Source organism: Tenrec ecaudatus, chromosome 1 (genome assembly GCF_050624435.1).
Source record: "Tenrec ecaudatus isolate mTenEca1 chromosome 1, mTenEca1.hap1, whole genome shotgun sequence".
NCBI classification, from domain to species: domain Eukaryota; kingdom Metazoa; phylum Chordata; class Mammalia; order Afrosoricida; family Tenrecidae; genus Tenrec; species Tenrec ecaudatus.
This window is the reverse complement of record NC_134530.1, coordinates 46,563,542-46,583,934: the sequence shown is the minus strand read 5'-3', so window position 1 is coordinate 46,583,934 and position 20,393 is coordinate 46,563,542. Positions and strand designations below refer to the sequence as shown.

General features: G+C 44.0%; 1 pseudogene; it reads left to right on the top strand.

The window, feature by feature from the left end:
• Nucleotides 1-564: 564 nt before the first annotated feature.
• Nucleotides 565-20,393, top strand: part of LOC142461546 (large ribosomal subunit protein mL39 pseudogene) — a 50,301-nt pseudogene continuing 30,472 nt past the window's right edge.

Below are 20,393 nucleotides of genomic sequence, written 5' to 3'. Positions count from 1 at the left end.
CCAAGAAGGTAGATTCACAAAATTTTAGTAAAATTTTGCTGAAGATCATCCAACAACAGTTGCAACAGTATGTTGACAGGGAGCCAGCGGTTCAAGCGGGATTGAACAGAACACACGGAACAAGGCAGTCATGATGTCAGATTAGTCTTGCTCAAAGCAGAGAGTACCAGAAAGGTGTTTCCTTGTGTTTTATCGACTATACCAAGGCGTTTGATTATGTGGATCATAACAAACCATTGATAGCTTTAAGAAGAATAAGTATTCCAGGAGAGTCTCGACAAGAAGGCCACCAAGTAGCAAGTATGGCAGGGGCTCCGCAGGGAACAGCGCAAAAGGCTCACTGACTGGGCTATTCTACACTCCAGACCACAGGTTTCTCAGCATAAAGATAAGGAGATACGAGTTTACTAAGACTAGAGAGCAGCGATGTCTATTAGAACCATCTGGGCCACTTTCTGGCATTCAGCTGGCAGGGCACAGATTGCTAGGTCTGTTGAGAGGAGCTATTGAGGTGAGGGGAGGCAGAGCAACAGGGACATAGTTCAAAGGATCAGCCCTGAGCAGATGAAAATAGAAATAGCTTTGGCCTTTGCCCAGATGAGAGGAAACCAGGTGGAGACCCCAAAGACCTGGATCCCCATTAGGACAACACAGCCTACTGAGCTACACAGAGGTAAGTCAACAGGGCAACAAAGAACAGGCGTAAGTGGAGAACACTAGCCCAGTGAACTCGAGCCCCACTTGGCAAATCTAATCCCTCTTCCCTGAGGTATAGGGCAGTACAGTCCTCTCCATCCCCAACTACCAAGACACCCCAAAAACTTGAGACCTTAAAACACATGGTCACTCTGGGGCTTTTCTTGGTTTACTTTTAAAACTCCCCTAGATTGCTGCCATCATACACCTGGTTCATCAACAAAGTTTTAACATAACGAGTCAGGGAGAAATCTTAAACAAGCACAGCAGCAGGTTTTATAAGTTTAGGCTGGAGACAGTCCTAGGCTGCCAGAGGCCTCTCACAGCCCACATACCTAGTTAGCATATCAAGCCTCTTTTACAAGACACTGGCCCTCTGAGTAGGTTATTGCTTTATTCCACCCTCCTTGGCTACCAAGGTAGATGATAGAAATAGACCCCATTCCCCCAACCCCACTTGGCTACCTCCACCATCCGAAAAGAGCAAAATCCATCCCCTGTGACTTGATTCAACAGATCTATTTTCTCAAGGTAATTAATTTGAATCACAAGAATACAGTACTTGCAGCCATACCGTTAGGTAGCAGGATAGGGACAGGGAATGTCCCTCTATGCCTGAAGGCCCCCTACAGGAGGTTGCTGCTGAGAATTAGGTGAACCCTTAGCCAGCCCTAAAGACTAACTGGGCGGCCCAACTAGGCTCAAGTGGGCTTAATTCAGCCAGTGGGGGTCAACCAATACCTTCGACCACACCTCCCATCAAAAGGCCTCAACTACCAAGACCATGAGACTGCTGCACCCTCTTCTTCCTTGCCCTTCTGCTCAGCTGTTCAGAGGTCTCTCTGGCCTTAGGCTACCACGTGTGGGTGTGCAGTCCCACAAGGTTGCCCAGGTTGCCCGTGTTCAGGACTGTAAAACCTGAAACTTCTGTCCTTTCTAAAAACCCACTTGGATCACAAAACAGGCTTCAGCATGAATTCTTTCTGGTGCTAAGAACCGAGGTATTCCCCACTTGAAAAGCCTAATAATACCAGACATCAAAACCCCTCTCTTAGCCTTAATCTAAACTCGACTCCGACACCCTACAAGATCACAAGATAGTAAAACAACATATCACCAAACACACTGTCCCCAACCGCATAAGAGACCTTTGCTCCAAACATTTCTGCTGCTCCCCACCCCCAAGCCCCATGCCAGGGCAAGGTGTGGGACCAATGGCTTTTTGTGCTGACATTGTCGTTGCTCTGTGTTGTAATACTCCTGGACTCCCCTATACCCCCTTTACAAAGTTGTGCATTATTCTTAAAATACATCCTCAATCAGGACTTTCCCATTTGTGGGTATATGTAAGGACAGGGAGAAAATACATATACATATAGCTTTATCTTTTTTCTTCCAAATTAACTTGTTTACTTTCTATTCCTTTAACATATCATCTACCCGGAAGTAAGCAACCACAATAAGCTACTGGGCAGAGTCTACAGCCAAACACACAGATATTAACTCTCCTGTGTCTTACTCTGGTATTATTTTTCTCATTAGTATTCTGAAAACGTTAGTCTCTTGCCCTTTTCTTTAACTTTCCTTTCTTTAATCTGAAGTTCTGAAGTTCTACTTTGTAACACTATTGACCTATCCTTTAGTTTCACCTTTCTTTTTCTTTTTAAAAAATCATTTTATTGGCTCATACAGATCTTATCACAATTCATACACACATCCATTGTGTCCAGCACATTTGTACATATGTTGCCATCATCATTTTCAAAACATCTTTCTACTTAAGCCCTTGGTGTCAGCTCCTCATTTCTACCCCCCCTAACTTTATGAACCCTTGATAATTTAGGAATTATTATTTTTTTCATGTCTTACACTGACCAGTGTCTCCCTTCACCCACTTTTCTGTTGCCTGTTCCCCTGGGAGGGGGTTATATGTAGATCATTGTGATCAGTTACCCCTTTCTCCCCCCACCTTCCTCTTACTCTCTTGGTATTGCTACTGTCATTATTGGTCCTGAGGGGTTTATCTGTCCTGAATTCCCCATGTTTCCAGCTCTTATCCCAACCAGTAGTTTCACCTTTCTTAGCATCAAATATCTTCTGTCTTTTCCATACCCATAGAACCAAAACCTGATATGAATCTTACATGTGTAAAAATCTTTTGTCTACCAAATATTAGTACCCATTCCTTTAGCCCTACAAAGCAGGCACTCTTGGGCCTTTAATCCCTTCCTCTAACCTACCAAATGACACTACCCAATCCCTCCCATTTTTAACTTTACTTACTGTGCCTTTTGCTCTCAGCCCCTAACACTTCCTCCTCCACTCTCTGAACTCTTCCCTAAACTCACACTGTCCCCAGATACTTAATACAAACCATCCATCACCCACCTACAGTCCCACCCATCAAAGTTAAACTCTCCCACATAATGGTGCCTACCTAACATCCTTAATACTGACTCCCACATGTTAAGGAAACAACAGAATGTATTGGCACACACACAAAAATAAGAGAAACAAACAAACAACTGAATGCCAGCCAGACCTGAAATTCCACAGGTGATGGATTTACAGAAAAGGAATTTAGAAGAATGATGACGGCACTCATGCACCAGCCGAAGGAAGAGTCTGAGAGAAAACGTGAAACGATAGAAAAGCTAGTAACCTCACTAGAGAAACTCCAAACAGAAACACAAAAAATCAAACACTACAATTGCAAAATTAAACAACACCATAACGGAATAGAATGATAGTATAAAATAATAGAGAAACAGAACTGAAGAGATGGAAACCCAATTAGTGAGCTAGAAGATAAATCTATAGATTCCAACCTAAAAGAAGAACAGGTAACAAAAAATGCAACTGAGATTGAGAAAAACCTGAGAAGATTGTGGGACTCAATGAAGAGGAGCAGCCTGCATCTTCTAGGGATTCCAAAAGAGAAAGAAACAAATCCACACAGAGCTGCAAGAGAACTTTCCTCAGGACCCGAAGGAGGAAAAGATAGTTATTCAGGAAGCCAAAAGACTCCAGCCAGGAAAGATTCCAAAAAAGAAACTCTCTAGCATAGCCCCCCAAAACCCTGGCATTGCTCTGAGGAGCTATTGTAGTATGCATTTTCGTGCTAGGCAAGCATCAAACAACTTGCTCTGAGTTAGTGCACCTACTGGTGCCACCTTCAAAGGTTCTCTCTGGTCACAGTGAATTTTTTTCATAAAAGCAGTTGTGCTCAAACCTTGTGTTTTTGTGACGGCCAATTTAAGAAAATAGGAAGTGGCTATGAAATTTTGTTTCCTGCTCAGGAAAAATGCTGCATAAACTGTTGGATGTTGAACACAGCTTACAAGGATAGTACTATGGGAAAAACTCAAGTGTATGAGTGGTTTTCTTGCTTCAAAAAAGGTGAAATACTGATTGATGACAAACCTCATTCTGGACATCCATCAACTCCAGAACAGATGAAAATGTCAACTTGTAGTGCATTTGGAGCTCATTCTACCAGGTCACACTGTTAATCCATTTTTCTATTTAGATGTTCGGAAAAGATTCCGTAACAGTATATGACAAAAAAGGCCTGATTTGTGGCAGACGGGGGATTGGTTTTGCCACTACAACAATGCACCTGCTCATGCAGCCATCTCAGTGCACCAGTTTGGGACACAAAACAGTATGCTTCTCTTGCCCCACACACCCTACTCACCTGGTCTTGCTCTGTGTGACTTGTTTTTGTTTCTGTAAATGCAGAGGGACATGAAAGGACAGCAATTTGATGATGTAGAAGTGAAGTAAAAAATGGGGAGTGTTGTCAGTCGTCCAAACAGATGAGTTTCTAAGAATGGAATCACAGATTTGATAACTGTATTAAGTGTAATGGAGAATACTTTAAAGGTGATAAGGATTTTTTGTTAAAATTTTTTTATATACATAACTTTGGGGAAAAAAAATCCATTTTGGGGGTGGTACCCCCTCTATTGTAGTCAAGATAACTAACATCAGTGACAAGGAAAAAAATTATAAAAGCCAGAGAAAAAGATCAATTATACACAAAGGGCCAGCAAGGAGTAAAACCTCACATTTCCCAGCAGAAACCATGAAGGGAAGAAGACAGTGGAGTGATGTATACAGCGTAGTGGAGGAAATAAAAGCATCAACCTAGAATTCTGTCTCCAGAAAAATTATCAATCAAATATGATGGAGAAATAAAAGTATTCCAAGACAAAGAGAAACTAAAAGAATTCACAAAAACAAGACCATTACTACAAAAAATGCTCCGTGAAGTGATATGGCCAAAATACAAACAGCAACGACAGACACACAAACCTAAAACCAACATACAAGACAATTCCTCACAAAAACCAACATACACAGAACAACATCCAGAGCAAGGAAATAACAGTAAAAGAAACTAAACAAAACACATACAAAAACACAAAATGCACACTTATTTAAAGCAAAATAGCAGTAACAAATATATACATATCAATAATTTCACTGAATGTTAATGGACTAAATGCACCACCAAAGAGAGAGTAGCAGACTGGATAAGAAAACAAAATCTATCACCTCACAAAGACATGAACAGATTAAAAAAATCAGAGGCTCGACAAAAGCATACCAAGCCAAACACCAACCCAATGAAAGCAGTGGCAATATTAATCTTTGAGAAGATAGTCTTCAAGGCAAACAACATAATAAAAGATAGGAGCAGTCACTACATGATGATAAAGGGAACAGTAGCTCAGGAACCCCTAACTATAATAAACATGTGCACCCCATGAAAGACCCTTAAAATACGGCAATCAAATTCTTACAGAACTGAAAAAGGATACAGACTCATCAACAACAATAAAGGGATCATTTATACACCACTTTCAAGGAAAGACAGAACATCAAGAAAAACACCCAACAACGACACAAAAAGGTCAATAACAATAAATTAAAACAACCTTATGGATATATTCAGAATGTTCCATCCAACAAAACAATAGTATATGTTCTTCTCCAACACACGTGGAACATTCTCAAGAATAGACCAAGCACTAGGCCATGGATCATGCCTGAAGAAATTTTAAAAAATTGAGATCAATTTTCTCAGACCACAAAACTATAGTTAGAAATCAACAATCAAACAAGCAGAAACATAAAGACAAACACATGAAGGGTGAACAGCATACTACTAAAAAATGACTGGGTAATAAAGCAAATAAAGGAGGATATTTCAAAATTCCTTGAGACATATGAGAATGATAACAACATATCAAAACCTTTGGGACAAAGCAAAAGCAATAATCAGAGGCAAATTTATAGTTATAAGCATACACATACAAAGAGGAGAAATCTAAAATCAACACCCTAACAGAACACCTCCAAGAACTTGAACAAGGACAACACAATCCCTCCAATAAAGGAAGGAAAGAGATCATAAGAATCAAAGTAGAAATAAACAATATGGGGAAAAAAGCCGAAAATAATGGGAGAAAATCAACAAGACAAGAAGCTGGTTCTTTTTTAAAAAAAAATCATTTTATTAGGGACTCAAACTCTTATCACAATCCATACATACATCAATTGTGTAAAGCACATTTGTACAATCATTGCCCTCATCATTCTCAAAACATTTTCTCTCTACGTAAGCCCCTGGCATCAGCTCCTCATTTTCCCCCCTTCCTCCCTGCTACCCCCTCCCTCATGAATCCTTGATAATTTATAAATTATTATTTTGTCACATCTTACACTGTCTGGCGTCTCCCTTCACTCACTTTTCTGTTGTCCATCCCCCAGGGAGGAGGTTATATGTAGATCCTTGTATCTGGTTCCCCCTTTCCACCCCATCCACCCTCCACCCTTCTGGTATCGCCACTCTCACCACTGGTCCTGAAGGGACCATTCGTCCTGGATTCCCTGTGTTTCCAGCTCCTATCTGTACCAGTGTACATCCTCTGGTCTAATCACATTTGTAAGGTAGAATTGGGATCATGATAGTTGGGGGGGCCATTATCATTTTAAAGACATTTTCTTTCTACTTGAGCCCTTGGTATCAACTCATTTCCTCCCCTCCCCCACCCTCCCTCATGAACCCTTGGTAATTTATAAATTATTGCTTTTTCAAATCTTACAATGACCACTGTTTCCCTTCTTTTCTGTTGTCTGTCCCAGTGGGAGGGGGTTATATGCCGATCATTGTAATCGGTTCCCATTACCAGCCTGTTCTCACTATTGGTCCTGAGGGGTTCTGTCCTGGATTCCCTGTGTTTCGAGCTCTTATTTGTACCAGTGTACATTCTCTGGTCTAGCCGGATTTGTAAGGTAGAATTGGGGTCATGATAGTGCTAGGAAGGAAACATTAAAGAACTAGAGGAAAGTTGTATGTTTCGTTGGTGCTATACCGCTCCCTGACTGGCTCATCTCTTCCTTGTGACCCTTTTGTAAGGGGATGTCCAATTGTCTATAGATGGGCTTTGAGTCTCCTCTACACACTACCCCTCGTTCATATCAATATGATTTTTGGTTCTGGGTCTTTGATGCCTGATACCTGATCCTATGGACACCTAATGATCACACAGGCTCGTGTGCTTTTAGCATGTGGGTTTTGTTGCTTATCAGCTAGATGGTTCCTTGTTTATCTAGAAGCTTTTAAGACTCCAGATGCTATATTTTTTTATAGCTGTGCACCATCAGCCTTCCTTACCACATTTACTAATGCGCCCATTTTGTCTTCAGCAATTGTGTCAGGGAAGGTGAGCATCAAGAATGCCAGATTATTAGAACAAAGTGTTCTTGCATTGAGGGAGTACTTGAGTGGAGGCCCAATGGCCATCTGCTGCCTTAATACTTAACAAATAAATATATGTGCATAGATCTATTTCCCTAGTGTTACATATATAAATATATGTACATACCTGTATTTAGACCTCTATAAATGGCCTTGGCCTCTTAGTTCTTTCCTCTAGTTCCTTTTACTTTCATCTTGTCCCACTATCATGTTTGGCCCTCATTTGGATTTCAGTAATTCCTCAGTTACATTGCTCTTGATCAAGCCCCACCAAGCATCCTATGCTCTCCTCACCATCAATTTTAGATCACTTGTTGTTTCCTTGTCCCTGAGTTTGTTGGCACCCCTTCTCTTCCATTCTGCCCCCTCCCCATCTCCTGTGTTCCCCTGAACCATTGGTCCAATTGTTTTCTCCTCCAGATTGTTTATCCCACCTATCTTATCTAGATAGGCATGCAGAAACAATAATAAGCACAAAAACAAGAAAAAGCAATACAAATGAAAACAAAATAGTATCCCCCCACCCCCCCCAAAAAAAAACCACCAACAAAAAAAGAAAAGCCTATAAATAGTTCCAGGTCTGTTTGTTGACCTTTAGGAGTGTTTTCCAGTCGATTCTGATAGGGTGCCATGCCCTGGCCCCAAAGGCTATTTTTGGTATTCCCTGGGAACTTTATTGCTTTGCTCCCCTTGCTGCTCTGTTGCATTCCCTTAGTGTTTTGCCCCAGAGTGGTGGGGTCAGATCGGGTACAGTTCCTACACTGTGCCTCCAGTGTTGTCCCTCATAGCTCTATGGGTCAGTCAGGGAAGTAGTGTCTTGTGGTGGGGCCAGCCCTATGGTCTTCTCTGTGCATTGGGTGCTCTGAGCAGGAACATCATCTTCAGGGATTGGTGGGCTAGGATTTCCCCCACTCTGCTTCCCTCTTCGTTTGCTCCTGTGTGCTCTGATCAGACACCCCCCTCCCCCTGAGCTGTAGCTTCAGTGCTGTCCTCTGAAATGCATTCCCCTGGAGGTGGGGAGGGTGGGTGGTCCTGTAGCTGGGATTGGGGCTGGCCCTGCAGACCTCTGGGGTGGTTCACTGCTCCATGCCAACACCATGCATTCATGTCTCAGCAAACAGATGAAGTCTGGTCCCTCTCTCCCTCTCCTGTGGAGATATGAACAATACCCTCCCCTTGGGTGGGTTAGTGCCCTGTTCACCTTGTGGGCTTTGTCTTCAGCTTAACCTAAACTTTCATATGAGCAGTTCATGGTCTGTTCCACAGTCAGCCCCTGAACTGGTTTTAGGTGCTGCTATCAAGCTTCTTCATCATCTCTTCCCACAGATGTAGTCAATTTTATTCCCGTGTTTTCCATCTGGGGAAGCCCATGTGTCTTTTGTGTTGTTGAAAACACGTGTTTGCTTTGAACAAATTGTTGGTCTTGAAAATTCTATCATGCACTCTCCAGGGTTGCTTCTATCACTAGACCATATATTCTCACTACGGTTCTTTCCTTTTTGTTTTTAATCACCAATAATTATGAATACATCTTGATTGCATGTTTGACCAAATTCACACGGAACACTCTGGTAAAAATTTTCAATTTCTTCATCCTTAGCTTTTGTGGTTAGTTCATAAATTTGAATAATAGTTGTATTGATTGAATTTCCTTAAAGGTGGAGAGATATTATCCTGCCACAGACAGCATTCTGTTTCAAGATAGACTTTGAAATGTACTTTCTGACAATGAACGAAATGCCATTCCTCTTGATTTTGTCACTCCTGGCATAATAAACCATATGATTTTTAGATTACCAGTCCACTTCAGCTCACTAAAGCTTAAGATATTGGTCTTTGTGCGTTTCATCTCATTTTTGATGACTTCTAATTTTCCTAGATTCTTATTTTGTACATTCCAAGTTCTGATTATTAGTAGATCTTTTCAGCTCTTTTAAAAAAATTCTTCAGCCAAGACCGCAGAAGAGATGACTTATTGTGCACATTACATCGCACTACAACAGAGGACAGAATGAGTCCGGAATGTCTTAGGTCCGGGGCAAAGGCTCAAAGCCAGATTGGTTAGGTGAGAGCGAGGTGGCGGGTCTCTCGGTGATCGAATGGCGACGGGAGTTCCAGATGCGGAGCCGGTGGGTAGCGCGCAGTCAACAGCTTGTAGCAGTGTCCCGGCCTCAGGCACTCCAGTCCTGCAGCTGTGGCTTCGGAGGGGGCATCCGGTTGCTTTACTTGGACCTCTGCCTTATCTTTCTTCTCTTGCGCTTCAGTCTGTGCATTCTCTCCTTCCTCCACTTGGCTCTCATAGCTCGGAGGTTTCTAACAAGATGGCGCTAAAGCCCCCAGCTCTTTCTTCTTATCTTCAGGTGTGCCCCATCAGAAATGAAGATCCCAAAGTCTCCCCTCCTAGAGACTTTACTCCATTCATAGCATCATGGCCGACTCCCCTCTGAGAAAGCAGCTTCTCCTCAGTCATATTCAAGCACTGTTGAGCCCAAGAGGCCCAGCCTCTGGCACTATCTCCAAGAACGTTCGGCTTCCATTGAGTAGACCTTCAGTGTCTGACACGGTTTGGAAGCTATGCAGAAGCTTCCAGAGGCTGCTTCCTTCAACTGCGCAGCCAAATCCTTCTTTGTGTCTATTTTTAATCTGGAAGCACTGCTGAAACCTGTTCACTTTGGGTAAACCTGCTGGCATTTGAAATACCAGTGACATCGCTTCCAGCATCGCAGCAACACACAAGTCACCACAGAGTGACAAACTAATAGACAAGTGGTAGGATGATGGGTGCAGGTGGACTGAATCCCTTGCCTTGTGGCTCCCTTCCACCTTCAAACTTGTCAATGGTTGGTTGTCTATCTCATGATGCCATCTCTAATCTTTTGATGTGGGGGGGTATGTATTTGGAGTTCATTCCACCAGGTCAAACTGTTAATCAAGCTTTCTAGTTAGAGGTTCTGAAAAGATTGCAACCCAAAAGGCCTGATTTGTGGAAGACAACGGACTGGTTTTGCCACCACAACAATGGACCTGCTCACACAGCCATCTAAGTGCTCCAGTTTGGGGCAAAAAACAGCATGCCTCTCTTGCCCCACACACCTTACTCACCTGACCTCACACTGTGCTACTTCTTTTTGTTTCCATGAATGCAGAGGGACATGAATTTGACAATATAGAAGAGGTGAAGAAAACAAATAAACAAACCAAGGGAGTGTTGTCAGCCATCCAAACAGATGAGTTTGAAAAATGTTTCCAAGAATGGAATCACAGATTTGACAAATGTATTAGGTATAATGGAGAATACTTTGAAGGTGATAAGGTTGTTTTGTTAAAAAAATACATAACTTTGGGAGAGGGATTCTGGTTTGGGGGTACCCTCTCTTACTCTGTCCTGCAGGATCACAATGCATTGGAATCTGTTCATGTGCTTCTTCCATGTGGGCTTTGTTGCTTCTGAGCTAGATAGCCCCTCTTTATCTTCAAGCCTTGAAGACCCCAGACACTATATCTTTTGATAACCGAGCACCATCAGCTTTCTTTATCACATTTGCTTATGCACACATTTATCTTCAGTGATCATATCGGGAAGGTGGGCACCCACTGATATGATTTTTTTGTTCTTTGATGTCTGATACCTGGTCTCTTCTATACCTCGAGGTCACACAGGCTGGTGTGCTTCTTCAATGTGGGCTTTGATGCTTCTGAGTTAGATGGCCGCTTGTTGATCTGCAAGCCTTTAAGACCCCAGATGCTATATCTTTTGATAGCCGGGCACCATCAGCTTTCTTCAACACATTTGCTATGCACACATCTGTCTTCAGCGATCGTGTCAGGAAGGTGTGCATCATGGAAGCCAATTTAATAGAAGAACATGTTCTTACACTGAGTAAGAACTTGAGTGGAGGTCCAATGTCCATCTGCTGCCTTAATACTAAACCTATAAATACATGCACACAGATCTATTTCCCCACCATTCTCTTTAAATATATTTATATATGTACATGCCTGTATTTAGACCTCTATAAATACCCTTTGTCACCTAGTTCTTTGCTCTATTTCCTTTTACTTTCCTCTTGTCCCACTATCATCCTCAGTCTCCATTTGTGTTTCAGTAATTCCTCTCAATTACATTGCCCTTGCTGAATCCCTACAAGGCCTCTCATACCCTCCTTGCCACTAATTTTGGATCACTTATTGCTCTCCTGTCCCTGGGTTGGTCAACACCACCTCCTTACCCCTCCCTCCCCCTCTCCCATGTCCCCCTGAAATCATTTGTCCTGTCATTTTCACCTCCAGACTGTTCATCCAGCCTATCTTATCTAGATAGATCTGTAGAGATAATAATATGCACCCCAAAACATGGCATAGCAAGACAGGTGATGAATGAGAACACAGCAATGACAACAAAAAAGAAAACCAATGACCCATAAGAGCATAAATTAATTAAAAGAAAAAAAAATTTTAAAGAAAGAAAAATCTGTAAAAAATCCAGGTCTGATTTTTTACCTCTAGGCATGTCCTCCAGTCAACTGTGATGGGGTGCCATGCTCTGGCCCCGGAGTCTATCCCTCAGGAGCTACCTGCTCTGCTCCCCCTGTTGCTCTGCCGCATGCCTTTAGTGTTTTGCCTTAGTGTCATGGGGTCAGTCCGGGCCAGTTCCAACACTGAGTCTCCAGTATGGATTGTTATAAGAGCTATAAGAGCTCCCAATAAAATTATCTTTTAATTTAAAAAACATGTCCTTACAAAAAGAAAAGATTTGTGTAATCATCACCACAATCAATTTCAGAACATGTTCTACTTATATTCATTGTAATTAGTCCCCCATGTCCCCCCCATGCTTCCCTGTCATGCCCCGAGGCAATTATCAATCCAGTTATGCCTCTATAGATTTGTCTGTCCTGGATTGCATACACATAAAATTATACAAAACAAAACCAAGAGACAAACAATATCAAAATAAAGCAGAGAAAAACCTCAGTAGAAAAGGAAGAAGTAAAAAATAAAAGAAAAGGAAGAAGAAAATATTAAACACTGAAACAACTTTAAGATGGGTCAGTAGAGAGATAAAATGATAAGGTATTACATTTTAACTTAACTGCATCTGCCACAATCAGCTGTATAAGGCTCTCTGTCTGAGAGCCCGGTGTTCACACCTGGGCCGATGCTCAGAGGGGATTCACTGGAGAAGGAACTTCACTGTCATCTGCAGCCTTCTCCAGAGTAGGTGTTCACAATTTACGTTCTGATACCATTCCCTCTTTTGGATTATGGTTTTATTACTTATAATCTTTGGATCACACAGGCTTGTGTGCTTCTTCCATGTAGACTTAGTTGATGCCTCACTTAGATGGCTGCTTGTTTTAAGACAAGCCTTCCGGCCCCAGACACTACTCTTTCTGATAGCTGGGCACCATCTGATAGCTGGGCACCATCTGATAGCTGGGCACCATCTGATAGCTGGTTTTTCGCCACATTTTGTTATAACACCTATATTGTCTGTGATCTCCTCCTGGGGGTGAGCATCAAGCATGACGTGTCATAAGAACTGAGTGTTATTAGATTATGGCTAGAATTAAGTGTGATCCCAAAGTAGGATATGGCATCTTAATTGCTATTAGAATGTAGTAGTTTTTTTGTATGTTTTTCTGTATATGAAATACCAAACTCAACCACGCTTACTGACATTGTTTTGATGCTGACTCATAGCGAGCCCTGTGGGCAGGACAGAACTGCTCCTGTGAGTTTCTGAGACTGCACTGGAACCACTACACCCAGGTAAATCCTTAGAGAAAACAACTGGAGTAATGGTTTATTGGGGGTGTGGCGGGGGAGGAGGTTGAGGAAAAATGAGGATACAAGAATGAAGAAAATGTTCTAAAATTGATTGTGGTGATGATTGGACAACTCTTTTTGCTAAGATTGAACTATTCAATTGTATGATATGTGGATAATGTGCCAATAAAACTGTTTAAACAAACAAATAAAAGCAAGTTTCTTCAGGGCCCGGTTTCTTCATTTGAAAAATGGGTTTATTATGGTGAGTGTTCCTATGTGTCCTTCCAGGACTCACTGGGAAGATACATATACAAACTGCGCAACCTCCTGCCCAGGACAAATGATGCTTAGCAAATAAATCATAGTCCTTATGAAGATGGAGATGTTTTTCCCTCCCAATTAGTGGAATTCAAATGTGGTGACTACGTGAGCTGATGCAGGACCACCTGTAGGTGCTAGACTCGGTGATACTGAGGGGCCAAAACATTTGACTAGAACCACCACCAAGGGAAATGACAGGTTTTGAAAACAATGATGGCATAGTTAAGCTTATAGTCTGGGCTCCATCACAGAGAATTACAAAGAACAAAACAGAACGAAATTCACTGCCATTGAGTCAATTCCAACTCCTACTGACCCAATAGGACAGAGCAGAACTGCCTCTGTGGGTTTCCGAGACTGTAAATCTTTATGGCAGTAGAAAGGCTCCCCTTTCTCCTGTGGAGTGGCTGGTGGTTTTGAACTTCTGACCTTCCAGTTAGCAACCCAACACATAGCCCATTTTGCAATCAAGCCTTATTATAGATACGACGCAATCAACATGTTTACAAAGAACAGAGGACCCAAAACGATCTTTCAGATCTCTTACTAAGAGGATTTCCCTTTTTAATGGGTGCCTGAGTAGTACAAACAGTTAGGCATTCAGTTACTCGTGGAAAGTTTGGTGGTAGGAAGGGTTGGCAATCTGCTTCTGATAAAGCAGCCATTGAAGTCCCAATGGCGTGCAGCTCTGTTCTGACTCTCTTACGTTGCCATGAGCTGGAATCGACTCAATGGTAGCTGGTTTGGTTTTATTGTTTGTTTTTTCTTTCATATTCTGTAGTCTGTTGACTCCTGAGATAGTTAAGGTTTATTGTGCCAACCTGGCTGATAACACACGTGGGGTTAATTGAAGAGTAGAGAGATAAATGGCTCGGTGAGCCTCACCTTTCTAGTTCTCGGGTCTCTTGCTTTCTGATGGTCGGACCAGGGTGCAGCTGCTAAAGTTCCCTGCTTTAGCTGACAAGGCTCACTTCCTGCAAGACATCCCCGAGGAGAAGCCACATGGGCCTATCCTGATGCAGCCCTGGGTGCTGGAGTAGCCGTGTGGAGACCCCTGCCAACGCTGAGATGCTTACACGCTCACTGATTCAGCTTTCCTCCTGCAGTCGGCATTCTTGCGTGTGTTTTGTGAGATGGAAGAGGACTTTGTAGATCGGTGTCAGACATATGGGCTAATGTTGGACTTAAGGCCTGAACAGCACTGGATTGGGATGCCTTCTTAATGTCCACTTACTATTTATATAAAACTCTCTCTTTAAACATATGAGTTTCCCTGGTCTTCCCAGACTAGCACAACTCGTGTGCACACCACCTGTTTAAATGGGAACCACAGTAGGGATTTCATAGGTATTGACAGTCTCTTCTTTAAACTGGGCGCTGGGTGCAGGGATGTCCATTGATCATCATTCTCTAAACAATGACTCAATCCACTTCCATCGAGTTGACTCCAACTCATAGTGGCGTTATGGGCCAGAGGAGGCCTTTCAAGATTGTCCATCTTTATGGAAGCAAATTGCCATATTTTCCCCGCACAGAGCACCTGGTGGCTTTGAAGGGCTGACTGGCCAGTTAGCAATTGAGCATTTAATCGCTGCATCATCTGAGCTCATCTTTGACGAATCAAAACATGTTATCTATACTTCCTTTGTGCACAGGGTACATGTTGTCATCTTTCTAAGCTTAAAACAAAACCAATGCTGATCTTCAGCTTCCACTTATGTCAAATGGGTCACTCCAGAACCCCTGCTGGGCTTGACAGTCAGCAAGTCTAAGAAAATCTTAGCCAGATCAAAAAGAACATTAAGAACCTGAGTCTGACAACCCATCTGAATGCCTCCCCACACAGCAGCAGGGTGTATTTCTGTCTTGACATGGAAAATGGAAGCATAATTGCTGAGAAGTGGCTGACAACTGGAAACTGTGTTTGGGGTGGATTAGAGGAACTAAGTCTGGCCATTCAAAGCTGCTCTAGGCTTTCTGGCATGAATGAGGGAGGTCTACAGGTGATGGGAAGTTAGGCTTTCTGGCATGAATGAGGGAGGTCTACAGGTGATGGGAAGAAAGCCAGCGTGGCCAGGGAGCCTGGGAGCCCTGCAACGGCAGCCTGATCATCTGCAGCCCTTCAGCAGGAAGTGACAGAAAAGACAAAAGGTGCCCTTCCTAGGACACTGACTGTATCCCAGGTATGTGCAAATTGCTTCACCCCATGCCCTGTCCCTGACAACTGGCACACCTAATGATGGTTATCGTTTATTGAGGGCTTAATAAGTGCCAAACTCTATCCACAGCATTTTGTATAACATATTTCCTCCTATCCTCACCATTCTGTGAGGTCAGTAATATTATTACCCCCATGTTTCTCTTTGCACCCCATGGAGATGCTGAGGCACAGTTGCCTACCTAGTGTAACGTGGAGCAGAGTTCGGAACCAAGCATCTGGCCCCATTCCCCAGGTACTTCCCCTCTCGACTGTCTTTCAGGACAGTTCTGAGGGAGGTGCTGTTATTTCCATGTCATGGATGGAACACTGAAGCTCAAAGGCACGCAGTGATTTCTCTAAGCTTGTACGGCACGGAAGTGGCAGAGCCAGAATTCAACCTCAGGTCGGTGTGTTTCGGAAGCCCATGCTTTTCACCAACACCCACACTGCCTTCTTTGGTACGCGCCAGTGCGGACGGAGACATGGGCTCGGAGACAGAGGTTGTACAAGTCCTGGGAGGGAGGACACAGCTGTCTTTTCCCTGGACTCATTCCTGGTGTGTCTCTGGGCCTTTTGAGTCCCATCTCCCAGGTTGTTCAGTGACATCTGTAGTGACGTGGAATAAGAGCGTAAGCGCTTGGAAAGGAGACCAAAGGAACGCTGCTTCCCAGTTGCCAGGAGACAGATGAACTTCAGGCCTAAGACGCCCTGTAACTTCAATCAGAAAAGCCCCCTATCCTAGTTGTCTCATTGCTTCCCAGGGTAGAAGAGCCAGGAAAAGAGAGCATGGGAGTGGGTAGTTTCCTGTGGGCGCTGTGATACAGTACCACTCATTTGGGGGCGTGGGACAGAGGGCCCCTCAGGGCCCATTTACTGAGCAGCTCCCTTGGCCGAGAGCTCCTCATATTCTGAGTCCATTCTGAGTCCATATTCTGAGTCCACAGGGAGATATTTATTTCCTGCTGTAGAATAGCAAACCGAGGCACAGAGAAGTAAGGGAATCTATCAACTGGGCCCACAGCGCAGGAACAGCCAGAGGGATCAGAAATCAGTGTGCAAAACCAAGGAGGCTTCAGAGAGGAGGTAGCTTTTAAACTGGTATTGGAAGGAGAGCAGGAAGTGTCCAGATAAAAAGCCAAGGGGCAGGAGGAATGAGTTTGGTATTTCCGTTTAGTGAGCGCAGCTTAGGGGCTTCAAGGAAGGCTGAGGAGGGACTGCCCAGTCTTTCTCTCTCCCCACCCAGTGGTTTCTCAGTACGGATCCTCCAGGGAATCACACCCACACCTGGACCCCTGGGTCCTCTGAGGAGCGATGCTACTCTTTCCCTAGACTCTGGCTGGAAGATGTGCAGGGAGCAGAGTGACAAGGGCATGTGATTTGGGCTTAGACCCCACTGGGTTCAGATCCCACTCTTTTTTTTTTAAACAATTTATTAGGGGCTCATAATCACTGTCCATACGTATACATACATCAATTGTATAAAGCACATCTGTACATTCTTTGCCCTAATCATTTTCCTTTTTTTTCTTCCTCTTTTCTTTTTTTATATTTTATTAGGGACTCATACAACTCTTATCACAATCCATATATATAAATATATCAATTGTATAAATCACATCCATACATTCCCTGCCCCAATCATTCTCAAAGCATTTGCTCTCCACTTAAGCCCTTTGCATCAGGTCCTCTTTTATTTCCCCCTCCCTCCCCGCTCCCCCCTCCCTCATGTGCCCTTGGTAATTTATACATCATTATTTTGTCATATCTTGCCCTATCCGGAGTCTCCCTCACCCACCTTCTCTGCGTCCATCTCCCAATGGGGAGGTCACATGTGGATCCTTGTAATCAGTTCCCCCTTTCCAACACACTCGCCCTCCACTCTCCCAGCATCGTCCCTCACACCCTTGGTCCTGAAGGTATCATCCACACTGGATTCCCTGTACCTCCAGCCCTCATATGTACCAGTGTACAACCTCTGCCCTATCCAGCCCTGCAAGGTAGAATTTGGATCATGGTAGTTGGAGGGAGGAAGCGCCCAGGATCTGGAGGAAAGCTGTGTTCTTCATCGGTACTACCTCGCACCCTCATTGACCCATCTCCTCTCCTGAACCCCTCTGTGAGGGGATCTCCATTGGCCGACACTTGGGCCTTGGGTCTCCACTCTGCACTTCCCCCTTCATTCAATATGGTATATATATATATATATATATATATATATATATATATATATATATATATATATATATATATATATATATATATATATACACACACACATATATACATATACACACATATATCTTTTTTTTTTTTTGCATGATGCCTTTATAACTGGTCTTGTTGGCACCTCGTGATCGCACTGGCCGGTGTGCTTCTTCCATGTGGACTTTTTTGCTTCTGAGCTAGATGGCCGCTTGTTCACCTTCAAGCCTTTAAGACCCCAGACACTATCTCTTTTGATAGCTGGGCACCATCAGCTTTCTTCACCACATTTGCTTATGCACCCATTTGTCTTCAGCGATCCTATCATGGAGGTGTGCAGTCAATGGTATGATTTTTTTGTTCTTTGATGCCTGATAACTGATCCCTTTGGGACCACTTGATCACACAGGCTGCTGTGTTCTTCCATGTGGACTTTGTTGCTTCTGAGCTAGATGGCCGCTTGTTTATCTTCAAGCCTTTAAGACCCCAGTCACTATCTGTTTTGATAGCCGGGCACCATCAGCTTTCTTCACCACATTTACTTGTTCACCCCTTTTGGCTCCAGCCGTTGTGTCGGGAGAGTGAGCATCATAGAGTTCCAATTTAATAAAAGAAAGTATTCTTGCATTGAGGGAGTGTTTGAGTAGAGGCCCAAGGTCCTTCCGCCACCTTAATACTTAACCTATAAATATAGACACATCGATCTACTTCCCCATCCTCCTATATATATTTGCATGTACATGTCTTTGTCTAGACCTCCATGAATGCCCTTTGACTCCTAGCTCTTTCCTCCATCTCCCTTGACTTTCCTCCTGCCCTACTACCATGCTTCGTTGCCACCTGGGCTAGAGTATACCTCTTCTCTATATAACCTTACCCTTGATCATTCCCCACCAGACCTGCCACTCCCCTTCTCTACCATTTGGGGTCCCATGTTGTTCCCTTGTGCCTGTGTTTGTTAACACCACTTCCTTACCCCCTCTGCCCCCCACCCCAAGTCCCCCCGGAACTGTCGGTCCCGTTGTTTTTCCTCCAGATAGTTAATCCAGCCTGTCCTATTCAGACAGACCTGTAGAGACACTAAACTAACATGCACGAAAAGAAGACAGCGGAAAACAAAGCAACAGTATACAACCAGACAACAAAACAACAACAGTAAACCACTGACAAAGAACAAAACAAAACACTTTCCAAGAGAAAAGTTTGTAGTTAGTTCAGGGATCGTTTGCTGGCCCTTCGGAGCGTTTTCCAATCCAGTCTGTTGGGGCACCAAGCCCTGGCCCCAAAGTCCACGTTCAGCATTCCCTGGGGACCTTGCCACTCCATTCCCTTGCTGTTCCGCTGCACTCCCCCAGTGATTTGCCTCGGTGTGGTGGGATCAGGTCAGGTGCAATTCCCACACTGTGTCTCCGGTGCTGTCCCCTGTATCGCCCTTAGCCACTGAGGGGCATCATGTCTCATAGTGGGGCCAGCCATGTTGTTCTCTCTGTGGACTGGCTGCTCTACTCAGGAACATCATCCTCACAGCCTGGTGGGCCAGGCTGTGCTCCACTCTCTCCTCCTGCCCCTTCATCTGCTCCCGTGTGCTCTGTCAGATCCCACTCTTACAACTTCCCAGCTGTGTGAGCAAGTCACTTTCCCTCCTTGAACCTCAGTTTCCCCATGTCTACTCAACCGAACAGGGTGTTGTTGTGTTGGTTATGACTCACAGTGACCCTGTGGGACAGAGTTGAACTATCTCATCTGTTTCCAAGGCTGTACGCCTTCCGGACATCATCCGCGGCAAAGTGGAGGGGCAGTAAAAAGAGGAAGATGCCCGGTAAGAGGGATTGCCATAACAGGGCATAACAGGTGTGAGCATGGCACAGGGCCGGCCGTGCTTCCTTCTGTTGTCCATGGGGGGGCCTTGGGTCAGAACGGACACAGTGGCGCCCGACAGCAAGAACAACATAACACCCTTTCACGAGCCCCCGGGGCTCCTTCCCCATTGTAACAGAAAGATGACATGCCACTTCAGCAGCTTGTTCTGTCGGGAGCCCTGGTGGCGTTCTTGGTTACCTGTTTGGTTGCTAATCACAAAGCCGCTGCTCCTCAGAAGAAGCAGAACCATCTATTCCCATGAAGATGTCCAGCTCTGGAAACCCCAAGGGGCAGTTCTGCCCTGTCCCGCAAGGTTGCTGTTCGTACATGCTCGCGATGAGATAGAATCCATCCGATGACGGTGGGTTCAAGGTGAGCAGTTGGAATATATCACCCACGCTGAGAGAGAGAGATGTGGCAGCCATGGAAGCAGCTCTGTCTGTCCCATACGGTCACTAAGGGCCACAGAATTGACTTCACAGCACAAAACAATTCAGGAGGCAGCTAGTGGTAGAATTCTCACCTTCCATGTGACAGATTGGGGTTTGACTCCCAGTCAGCGCTCCTCACGAG